Genomic DNA, 12,166 nt, shown 5'->3' on the forward strand with positions numbered 1-12,166 from the left:
ACCCTATGTCATGAATACAACTAGGTGGATTCCACATGGTCATGCTAGAAAGGTAAGGTCAAATATCTACAGACAAAATGTAAAAGTAGATAGTAGGAGGTATGTTTGAAGTGACAGGGACTGGGAAGTTTCTCTGACAATTTTTAAAATCAGCTTTGATTCTTCTCCTTCGCCTCTGAGTGGGTGTAAATTACTTTAGAGTTCTCATCCACACCTCCTCCTTTTCTCTATTTCCCTTCAAGTATCTTTGTGGCAAGTGAACCAGATTCAGTGGAGGAATAATTATCTTCTCTTTCACCATTTATCAGCAGCCCACTTCCTTTAAAACTTGAGATGCTGCTTGCATGTTGCAAAGTGTCAGCATGCCCTGAAGAAACATAAGCTGTTCAGAGGAACAGTGTTTGTAGGAACAGTTTATACTGTCAGCATTATACTTGAGAATAAAGCATAGGTATGTTCATCAAATTGTAGACCTATTTTACTGGACATATAAAATTTAGGCAACAAATTTAACATCTGTATTGTTTGTTGATTCTATTTGATGTCATTCAATACATGGCTTGCACACCAGTTTTTTTAATTTCATCCATCTAAATGGTTGTGCCTCTGGTAAAGCTTTCACTTGCTTTATACTTTGCATCATTGCAGTTATCTTTTACCCACAAATTCCATTCTTTCTATTCAACTTTTAGTCGGTGAGTTGTATGTGTCTCTATGAATGCATTGATTCTATTGTTTGCCTTTGGGGACTTTATGTACTTACATGTAAAAATTTTTATAAATCATAATTGCATTATCAACACTTACATGACAGAAACTGGTTCTTCTGGCATCAGTATAGATGCTTGTCTTAAAATTCTGGTTCCTGTAGACTTTAGCACCAGTCTGAGAGCTGTCTTTCTCAGGCAGATTGCATGAAAAGTCTGGATAGAGTGCTGTTCTTCACATGGGATTTGGGAAAATCATATAGGCAAGAAGAAAAGCAACTGGAAGAGGAGGTGCCATGATGGCTTGAACAAGCTGGTAAAGGACGTATGGATAAAAAAAAGTCAGGCAGAAGAGAGAAAGGGGAGGGTTAAAGGAATGGAAGTTGTAAGGATAAGAAATAAGAGTTAGTTGAACAGAAATAGATGGAATAATAATTAAGAAAGATAGCACAAATTATATTAGGAGCAATTAATCCATGTTCTACCTTTGTGTGACTTAGTAAAAGGTGCCATTTCTTTGGGTTGAAGTGGTACTATGTTCAGGTTTCCAGCTTGATGAACAGAGATTGGATTGTATTTTTAGCTGTCTTATCCTCTTTGGTTTGGTGTCCAGGTGCAAGACAAACCTGCATACTATATGGACTATGGGCATGCTTAGGGATATGCTATGGGAGCAATGGTATAACGTTTGGTATACCATTGTCTGAAAGACAATTGCCTACTTTTGATATGGTCAAAGTAATCCATTTTTTAATATAATGTAGCAGGATATACAGAGGTTCTGAGTAGTTATGCTTTGTTTGATGCCTTAGATAGTCTCATGAGGTTATTGTCATTCTCACTCAGCAGATTAGCATGTAGATTCAAGAGATCAAGTTATGCACAAGGGGAAAGTATCATTAAGTAAGTTGTAGAGTCAGAATATAAATTCAGATCCTGACTATGCGTTTCGAGCTTTTCTTCCATATCAGGTTTCTTATATTGATGATATAGGTATAAAATAAATGTGGTAATATTCATAAATGATCATTTCTACCCTGCATGCAGTATTAAGATATTTCTATAATCTTATGTATTCCAGTTTAATTGGTATAATCGAAAGACTATCGAGATACAAAACAGGGTTCCTGCCTGAGTAATTTAAAGATACAAATTTCTGTGCCCCAGTTTTCTCTTCATAAACCAAACTTAGTAATATATACCTCATGAATCACTGGCTCATCATTACATTTATAAATATTAAATTCTACTGAGCTTCTGTCTCACATACCACTATCTCTACAAAGACAATAGTATTTGTCATAAATAGGTCTCATTATATGTATTTCTTGTTGAAAGAAAGAATTTTAATGCATACTGCATCTGGGTCCTAAGCTAAATGCTTTACAAAATTATTTATTTCTTCTCAGTATCAATTAATAACAAAACCTTCGCTCTAGATTACAAAACTGAGAATATCAAGCAAGATGGAGGGTGGAGGTGGGATACAATAAGAAAAACTGGAAATAACATAAGGACGTTGGTTGGAGGGTCTTGAGTACTTCAGTGGTGAGGTATAGTAATCATACATCAAGACCATATACATGAAAACTAATATAAACAGTGACCTAAAGTATAGTAAGCAAACATGGTAAAATAAAAAATTAAAGTTTTAAAAATTTTCATTTTTTAATCATATGATCACAGATTCCACTGCTCCAATTTATTGATGAGGAAATCAAGACAAGGAGTGAAGAAACTTACCAGAGGTCACACAACTAGAGAGAATCAGGACCTGTCCTCAAACACAAGATTGTCTCATTCTAAAGGTATGCTCTTGGCTTTGTCTTCAAACATGTGTTCTCCCTTGAACACATAGCATGCTTCTTTATCTCGATGCACCTGTGCTTATTTGTTCCTCTCTAGAGAAGGCTGTGTTTTCTCTTGAATACATTCTTTTTTGAGGGCTTGTTTGAAGGTTCTAACGGGAGCACAGCTACTCGTATACCCTCAATCGAAGACCAGTCCATCTCTATTTGGTGAAGGCCATCCTCTTAGCGTGCAGCTTCGGGAGGGATGCACATGGAGAGGTGAGGGAGGAAGGGGACACCTGCCTAGCCAGCCAGATCATTTGAATCAACCCTGGTGATCAATGGGGTGACAGATGTCACAGCCAGATCACCCTCATATCCACAGTTTTGGGGGGTGGAGCGATGGCACAGCAGGTAGGGCATTTGCCTTTCTCACGGCTGACCTGGATTCGATTCCTCCCAGAGGGCCTGGCAAGCTACTGAGAGTATCCCGCCCACATGGCAGAGCTTGGCAAGCTCCCCATGGCATATTCAATATGCCAAAAACAGTAACAACAAGTCTCAATGGAGACATTACTGGTGCCCACTCGAGCTAATCCATGAACAACGGGAGGACAGTCACTACATTCGTTTTTCTTTCTCTCCTATCATGCCTTTTAAAGTAAGTCGGGCTGGAGCAATAGCACAGCGGTAGGGCGTTCGCCTTACACGCGGCCAACATGGCCGACCCGAGTTCGATTCCTCCGCCCCTCTCGGAGAGCCTGGCAAGCTACCGAGAGTATTCGATATGCCAGACACAGTAACAACAAAGTCTCCAATGGAGACGTTACTGGGCCCGCTCGAGCAAATCGACGATCAACGGGAGGGCCTTATTTATTTCAATAAAAAACACCCTGATTCACAAAAAATAATAAATAAAGGTATCTCATAGCTCCCAGAATTGCTCTAAGGATTAAATAAAATTGGGTACTGACCTAATGTAATGTGGGACACAGAGAAGTTCAAAGAGAATTTATATTTTCTCAAGAATTTCTGATCACTTTTAAAATGTCTCAAGAATAAAAACATAAAGAACTTAATTGGTAAAAACCTTTTAAGAGTGACTTACCATATACTTGGGTGTTGTTTGAGGCCATAGCCATAGTGCTCAGGGCTTATTCCTGACTCTGTGCTCTGGGTACCTACCATATGTGGTCCCAGGGATCAAAACAGAATCAGCCACACGCAAGACAAGTACCTCACCCACTGTACTATCTCTTCAGCCCCAAGACGTCAATTTCTTATAGGTAACAACTGTTGACTGTTCCTCTTTTAAATACACACCCTTCGTTATATCCAACATTGCATGTTCTCATGGGATGGGTCTTAAAGCACATAAGTCAGTGATATTTGTGTCTTCAGGGATATAGAGGATCAGGCAAAAGTGACTAGTATTCCATATAGTGATGAACACAGTTCTCTGTCTTTATGATATATTTATCCCAGGAGGCCTCATGATAAAGCAATTCGTTTTTCCACTGGTAGTAATTTCTTAACTTATCTGTTATGAAATAAATGCTTCTTATTTCTTTACTTTTGGGATAAATGATAGTTGCAAAACATTAATTGATCAGAATGAATTCTGATACTAAAAGTCATTGCTGGCATCACCTTTCTTTCATAAGGAAAATAGACAGCTGTGTAACCAGTAGTGGTCCCAGACTAAAAAAAAAAAAATAAAAGCTCCAATTCTACAAAACCACATTTGCATATCTAAAAGAGTTCCTGGAAAACATGAATGTTAGAATAAAAACAACACATGATTTCAAGTTGTAGTTCTACCATTTACTAGTTCTGTCACCCTGAGTGAGATATTTCCCTCTTTAAGCTTTAATTATTCTATTTCAGATGACAATGATAATTCCTGTTTCATGGGCACTTTGTGAGGGTTAAAGGAGGCAACAATTATAGTAGATTGTAGCATACTTAGTACTGATGAGAAGTTCATGGAGATGGGTCCTTTGTCCTTCAATATTGAGAGTGTGGTTAGTGCTAGTGAGATAGGCTGAGGAACTGAGTGCACAGCTGACTTGATGCACACACTTTGTACACTTTGAAGACACAGAAATGTAAAACAAAGTTTTTATATAATTAGTCGATATCATGGCACTTTAAGCTGGTAGATGCAGGTTTTTATGGGAACAAAATTAAGGTGTAAGGGCCTGGGATTTATATCCAGATCAGAATCAGGGAGTTTTTCTCAACTCTGGGCCTCACTGGTACCTCATTTGTACACATGTACCTTATTTGTACCTCAATCCATAATGAGTGGAATGAACATCTACCACACATTGGTACTTGGGAGAACTTATTAGGATAAACTTGTCTGTAATATATTCTAAGAAGGAAAATAAAAGTGAAAAAATCTAGAAAGCATTATGTCACTTCCCCTCTCAGTTTGTTGCCTAAAGATCTAAGGCTGTACCATTTTTATGAAACTATACTGAATGGATTTTCCTTGAGGGCTCAAAAACAAGGTTAATATGAAGAGAACATAGATTTTCCAGATTGACTGAAGCTTTTCTTATACTTCATTCATCAAGTGTTTAGTGACTTCTACAATGTATGTAGAAGGTACTACATATAAGAGACACTCAAATGTTTGAAAAGTCAACAAAAGTAAAACAGCAGTGAAACTTTTGGGGTAGAAGTTGCTAGGAATATCAAATGTTCTTTGTATTTTATACCCACTGGGAAATGGTTAACATAGAAAAGATGACTCATGTGTTTACAGAAAAGCTTTTTTTGTCATTTAAATAACTCCCCCAATCTCAATGATTGTAGGAGGATAAATGATCCCTTTTAGAGGGTACAATATGATAGCCGTTTAGTGGCACATCAGAACATGACAGCACCAGGCAGAAGCCAACAAGCTTATTATATTCTTTAGAAACATTGGGGGATCCCCCATCTGATCCAGAAATACCTGGAAATTTCTCAAAGAATCTGAAAACACTAATTCAAAAAGGGATCCCTGGTGTTCAGGGCAGCTTTACTCACAATAGCCCAAACTTGGATTTAATTCAAATGCCAGTTAACAGGTGTTTGGCTAAAGAAGCTGAGTTATATTTGATCACTATTTACTCTGAAAATAAAAAATGATGAAATTGTGCCTATTAGGGTAAAAATGAATAGACTAGGGAGTAAAATAAGGAAGTGAAAGACAATTGTCAAATGGTTTTACTCACTGTGGAGTATGAATTATTAAGGCAAATGTACTTACAAAAAACAGCAAAACTAATCCCTTGGCTCAATGCGAACCATGGTGGTTCCCACAGGGAAAGAGTAGGTGGGAGAGAGAAATGAGTAGAAGGGCCTTTTTCTGGTAACAAGAACAGTCAGCACACAGAGATAAAAAGTGAAATCTCTGATGCTCCATAATATTTTAAACCAACTTATAGTTGAAAAAGAATGATGTAAAATATATCAAAAGTACATATAGGGGTCAGATAATATAGAAGGTGAAGTGCTTGCCTTGCAGGCAGTCAGTCCTGGTTCAATATTCAGGGGACCGTATGCATACACCCCGTATCATTCCCCAGTACAGCAAGGTTGATCCCTGAGCACCAAGCTAGGAGTAAGCCATGAGTACTGACATCTTCTCCCCTCCCATCGGGGGAGGGGGGAACAGTCCATATGAATTGTATTCGATGGCTTTCCACTGCCTACTGCAAGAAAGCATTAAATTAAAATCAATTGCAAATTGAGCATTAAAGCAATTTAGCAATGAAATTTTGAAAAGAACTGTAGTGGGGGAAAGGGGGGTATAATATGGCAGCCTACGATACCTTCAAGTAGGTTTTAGCCAGTTTGTTGTTTGGAGGGTTATTCTGATGGAATATGTAATTAGACTCATTGGATGCCTACAACTGCATGTAAATGTTCTCCATCTAGCCAAGCAGTAAGAATATAAGCAGTGTTAGCACACCAGATTAAAATTAGCAGCAATAACAAGATGCAAAGCAAATGTGAATAAAAGGTGATGAGTGTGCTTCAGAGATGTATGAGCTCAAGGTCTGTCAGTAGATAACACTCTCTGCTTATAATTAGGTGTCACAATGATAACACCTTGTAGGAATCCCCTGAAAATAAAATCCCAAATATAGACTTTTTCCCCCAGAAGAAGTATCATAAGGAATAGAAATTCTTTGATGAGAAAGTAAGCATTAAGTATCAAGTATAGAGGATTTGTCATACTGTTGGAGCTTGTGAGGAGAGATGGGTCTCCTAGGAGAACCTGTGGGAACTTCCTCTTGCAAGAAGAAATATTCAACACTTTGGAAATATTTGGTATTACGTCTTGCATTTTTTAATCATTTGATCCTAGATATATGGGAGGTGGTCACACACCCACTGGTTCTTAGGACTTCCTTCTGGCTCTGCACTCAGTAATCACTCCTGACAGTGCTCAGGGGACCATATGGTGTGCCAGGGATTGAACCTGGGTTGGCTATGTGCAAGGCACATGTCCTGCCTGTTTTACTATCTCTCTGGCCCTAGATCACAAATTCTTAGGTATAATGTGCTTAATGTAAAATTAAATCCACAAATCACTGAGCATTCACTCTGTGCCAACCACTAGGACAAGCATTTTGTGTCAGTTGCCTCATTTAATTCTCATGATATTGGTGAAATAGATATTATCATTCTCAGTTTTCATACCAGATGAAAATATAGATGAGATAAATTAATTTAAATGCCTTTTCAAGATTACACAGTAAGTGGTAAATCTCAATACTTTCTGTTACATGGAATTAAGTTTAGGTAAAATCACAAGTTCTTAAAAGCAATGTTGGAATTTTTTTGGTAATGCAGGATGAGTTAGAGTTTATAGATTTCTTATGAATTGGCACTTGAAACTTATTGAATAAGGAATAGAGAAGAATCTAACTCATGATTTCATTACTGTTATTCTTATGATGAGGCTTAATAAGATTAACTGTTTTAAAAATAGATTTTTAGCAGCAGGAAGGACCTTAGAAAGCTACAAATATACGAGTAGGTGAAATTAGGAAAATGCAATAAGACACCACATATTCTTTTTTAAAAATTTTATTGAATTACTGTGAGAAAGTTACAAGCTTTCATGTTTGGGTTATAATCACACAATGATCAAACACATATCCCTCTGCCAGTGCACATTCCCCACCACCAATCTCCCCAGTATACCCCTCCTCGCACCCTCCTCCCTGCCTCCATGGCAGACAATATTCCCCATACTTTCTCTCTACTTTTGGGCATTATGGTTTGCAATACAGACACTGAGAGGTCATCATGTTTGGTCCATTATCTACTTTCTGCACACATCTCCCATCCCGACTGATTCCTCCAGCCATCATTTTCTTAGTGATTCCTTCTCTGTTCTATCTGCCTTCTCCCCTTTGCTCAGAGGCAGGCTTCTAGGTATGGGGCAATCCCCCTGACTCTTGTATCTACTATCCTTGGGAAGACACATATTCTTATCCAATCATTGAACCTTTGTCAGCACTATTGGTTACCCAGTGGTGTCTGGAATTTAAGTTCCTATACTGATTCCATCATTCTCTACAATAGGTCAATTCCAAGGTGGCTCTGTTTCTATTTATTGGAGTTAGCAATATAATAGTGTAGTTCGTTGCCTAACAATAAAGAACATAACCTTGTTCCTTCACCCTATTGCTGAACTATTGTCAGTCCAAGCCTCAATCTCATTCTCCCTATTGATGAACGATTCTACTGTCTCTCCTCTATTGGCTATTCCAAACTGTTACCCTATCTGTCAGTCCACTCCATCTGAACAGCTCTCTCATCTGATGATTTAAGCTTTTTCCAGTACCAAAATAAAAAATAAACCTTTAAAGAGATTAATTTACATGTAAATTAACTAATGCATAGAGAGTAACCTGGTCAAAGTATCACTGCTAATAATGATATGGCTGGGATCCAATCCTTGTCAGTCTGGCTATAGACTGTCCTATTGTCCTGTGTCCTGTGTCCTGTAATCCACAATGTCCCGTACTTAGTTACATATTACGTGATAAGTATACTTACTATTTAAGTGACTGGATTACATAAATACTAGAATCTGAAACTTTTGTGTGTGTTTTATTTCTGGAGCCATACGTGATAGTGCTCAAGGCTTATTTCTGGCTCTGCGCTCAGGGATCACTCCTAGGGGACCATTGTGTTGCTTCATTAGAAAAGATGCATATCAGAAGATCATGTTGGAAAATATCATTTAAATCATTCTGACACAATGTGGTCATGATTCTTGCATTCTCTAGCTGTATGCAAGACAAGTGCCTTACTATCTCTCTACCCCTAGAACTTTCAATTTTGGATGTTCCTGACCCACAGTAGCCTGACAAGCTCTACATATACTTATAAAGCTAGACTTGTATATAAACGTCCTCTGACTTTGGACAATGTCTTTGGACTTGATTTTTACATGTTTGGGACCTTATCCAAGAACTATAGGAACTTTTTTCATAATTTAGTTTTTCCTTTGTCCCTTCCTGCTATGGGATAAGAACAACTGATCTACCAGCTTCACCCATATCTTCTATTTAATTTATTGCACTTCTACTTACTGTATTGCACATAAGGACAGTCTCCCATCTAAGAACCTAGGATTAGTCCTACTATAAAGGTAAAAGGTAAAGGCCCTCCCGTTGATCGTCGATTTGCTTGAGCGGGCCCAGTAACGTCTCCATTGGAGACTTTGTTGTTACTGTGTCTGGCATATCGAATACTCTCGGTAGCTTGCCGGGCTCTCCGAGAGGGGCGGAGGAATAGAACTCGGGTAGGCCATGTTGGCCGCTTGTAAGGCGAATGCCCTACCGCTGTGCTATCGCTCCAGCCCAGTCCTACTATATTTCTCATATTCATCTAAAGTTTTTATCTTTTGAATGTGTCTCATTTTATTTTTTATTATTGCTTCCCGAGTTCCCTCCATGTGGTGTAGTTTTTTGAGTTAAGGATTTAGTGAGGAATATGGTCACGGTCCCCCCGTTGTTCATCGATTTTCTCGAGCGGGCCCAGTAACATCTCCATCGTGAGACTTGTTACTGTGTTTGGCATATTGAATACATCACGGGTAGCTTGCCAGGCTCTGCCGTGTGGGCGAGATACTCTCAGTAGCTTGCTGGGCTCTCTGAGAGGGGCGGAGGAATCGAACTCGGGTCGGCCATGTTGGCTGCATGCAAGGCAAACACCCTACCAGTTGTGTTATCGCTCCAGCCCAGTGAGGAATAGGAAAGCTAAATTTTCTTTCAGAAGTTCCCATTCTAAAGGGAAAGACATCTCTAACAAATATGATACAGATTGTGATCAGTGAAGATATTCAAGTAGGAGTGAGAAAAGAAAACTAGATATAAGGATGCATAGTGGAGTGATCTGATGTTATTGGAAGTTTCTATGAAGTGGGTACTCATAAAGTTGGTGCTCAGAGATCCCAGTTTGGTGACTTTTCATCTCCTTTGGTCTGATTGTGTGAGATATAGAAAAGGGTGGGTGACTTCCTTAATTTTTTTAGCATCTCCTGTGGAGGTCACAGCAAAAACATGCTGAGTAGTCAGTTCCTTTACCTTCACTTTCCATGTATCTGCATTTCCATATTGATTTCAGCATCAAAGTTATCTGGGTATGTTAAATAGTTGTTCTGACTGGACATCTCTAATGCCTGGCCCCTTGGCCTACATCAGTGATTCTATACACTTAGTATAGTAGAATAATCTGGAGAACACACCAAATACTGGTGTCTGCTTATTCACTCTCATCCCATCTTACCACCACTCCCATCATTTGATAATTCAGTCTAGGGAGTAATCTGAGACTTGCATTTCTGAAATATTTTAATTTAAGAATGAAATGAAACCAACTGATGCTGTTGGTTTTGAGCCCACAATTGACTAAAAATCACTGATCTGAAGCACAGTTTGCTATCTACATAATCAACCAAGCCAGGTTACTCCTCCACATTTTCATTCACTTAGTGTGTTAACTGATCGACATGGTATGCTTGCAGTGTTTTCAGCCTGTCAAGTGCTATCTCATCTGTTTCTCTTGCCTTGAACACTTTTTCTTTCTTTCCATGATGAATGGTTATCCTTTGATGCTCTGTTTTATTTGGTTTTTGTTTGGTTTGTGAGCTACATCCGGCAATGCTCAGGGCTTACTCCTGGTAGGCACAGGGGACCGTAAGGGATGCTGGGGATCCAACCCAGGTCAACCACTTGCAAAGTAGACACCCTACCCACTGTACTATTGCTCTGGTCCCAGTGGTTATCCTTTTGAGTCTCTCTGTACATTCCACATCCTCAGGGAATTCTTTTTCTTAACCAACTATTTGGGTAAAATTAATTGCAGCTTCCTCTGGGCTCCCATCACACTTTATTTTTATGTCTTAATATTACTTAGAACCCATCACAATTTTCCATAATTTTTCATATGCCTGCTGCTATGAGAAACTATAGTTAATTTACCTTCTCACCCTCAGTGACCAACAGAAGCCCTGGAACATAGCAGATACTCAATAAAGGTTTGCTGATTAGGTAGGTAGAAGGATGCTTTTGGAGGTCAGAGAAGGCCCCCCAGAGAAGTCTTGAATAAAGAACTAGGAAAAACACCTGATAAAATGCCAACATTGACCTTATTGGACAGACGCCCTCTAGGCAGAAAATGAAGACTGCCCAACAGCCAATTCTTCTACAATGCCAGACTATGTAAGAGAAGAGACCTGATTGTAATAGGAAGAAATAGGAATACAGGAGAATGTCTCAAATCTTGGTCTTGCTTATTTATCTGATTTGTCAGGGATTTTTGGAACTGGTGCAGGCTTCCCAGTGAAAGTAGACTCAACAACCTGGCAAAACTTGAGTCTGAGGTTCAGAAGGAAGGAGTTTCTTTATTTTCATCAAGGCCAGAGGAGCAATTGTAAAAATTCTGTCCCTTTACTTTTCCTCTTCTTCAAATCAGGAAAGAATACTTTCCCTGAGCTCTGAGGTTCCAATGGATGGCAGAGCATTATGAAAGGGTTATTGGGAAAAATCCCAATCTCTAAACTAAAAGTGCTGCTGCACACATAAGGAATTAGAAGATGCTTGGTTTATTGATACTGATATTTTGCCATTTTCAAGTATTATTTCTATTCTATGTGGCCTTTGGAATTTTTAGACACTTCTGCTTTTGACTTGTGTTGCTTCATTAGAAAAGACTAGGGTGTTATAATATCTTGTTAGAAAATGTCGTTTCAATCATTCCGACACAATGTGGTCATAGCCCAGCCACCTGAGAGCTTTTGGGCTGATCAGGAACTGTTGTGTGACTGAGAGAAACTTCCATCCTTGCTTTTCAAAAGAGGCATTATGCTTAGAATTACCTTGTGGTTGAGTCACTAGCCTCATGTGAACTTGACTCACAAGTTCTTCTCTATGACTCAGAGCAGAATACTTCTCAGTACCTGGAGGTCTAGTATGTTTCCAATGTTAGTGCACTTATAATTTTTCAAAAATGTCTGGTATATACACATCAAAAGTCTTTCTGTAAAAATTACAAGTTTTAGGCCCTTGGGTGGGCTTTAGGAAAATAATCATTTTTGGCTCCACAAAGATACCTTTTTCTTCATAGTACCAGGGAAAGATATTCTGAATT

General features: G+C 38.7%; 1 protein-coding gene across 1 annotated transcript in view; it reads left to right on the forward strand.

Annotated features, from left to right (window-relative positions):
- The first annotated feature begins 2,386 nt into the window (after positions 1 to 2,386).
- PLPPR1 (phospholipid phosphatase related 1) overlaps positions 2,387 to 12,166 on the forward strand; it is a 193,161-nt gene continuing 183,381 nt past the window's right edge. The window contains exon 1 of the mRNA XM_056117127.1: positions 2,387 to 2,515. The gene's annotated coding sequence lies outside the window, so the exon portion shown is untranslated. The remainder of the gene's footprint in view (positions 2,516 to 12,166) is intronic.

This window comes from Sorex fumeus, unplaced genomic scaffold (assembly GCF_029834395.1).
Source record: "Sorex fumeus unplaced genomic scaffold, SorFum_2.1 ptg000034l, whole genome shotgun sequence".
NCBI lineage: Eukaryota > Metazoa > Chordata > Mammalia > Eulipotyphla > Soricidae > Sorex > Sorex fumeus.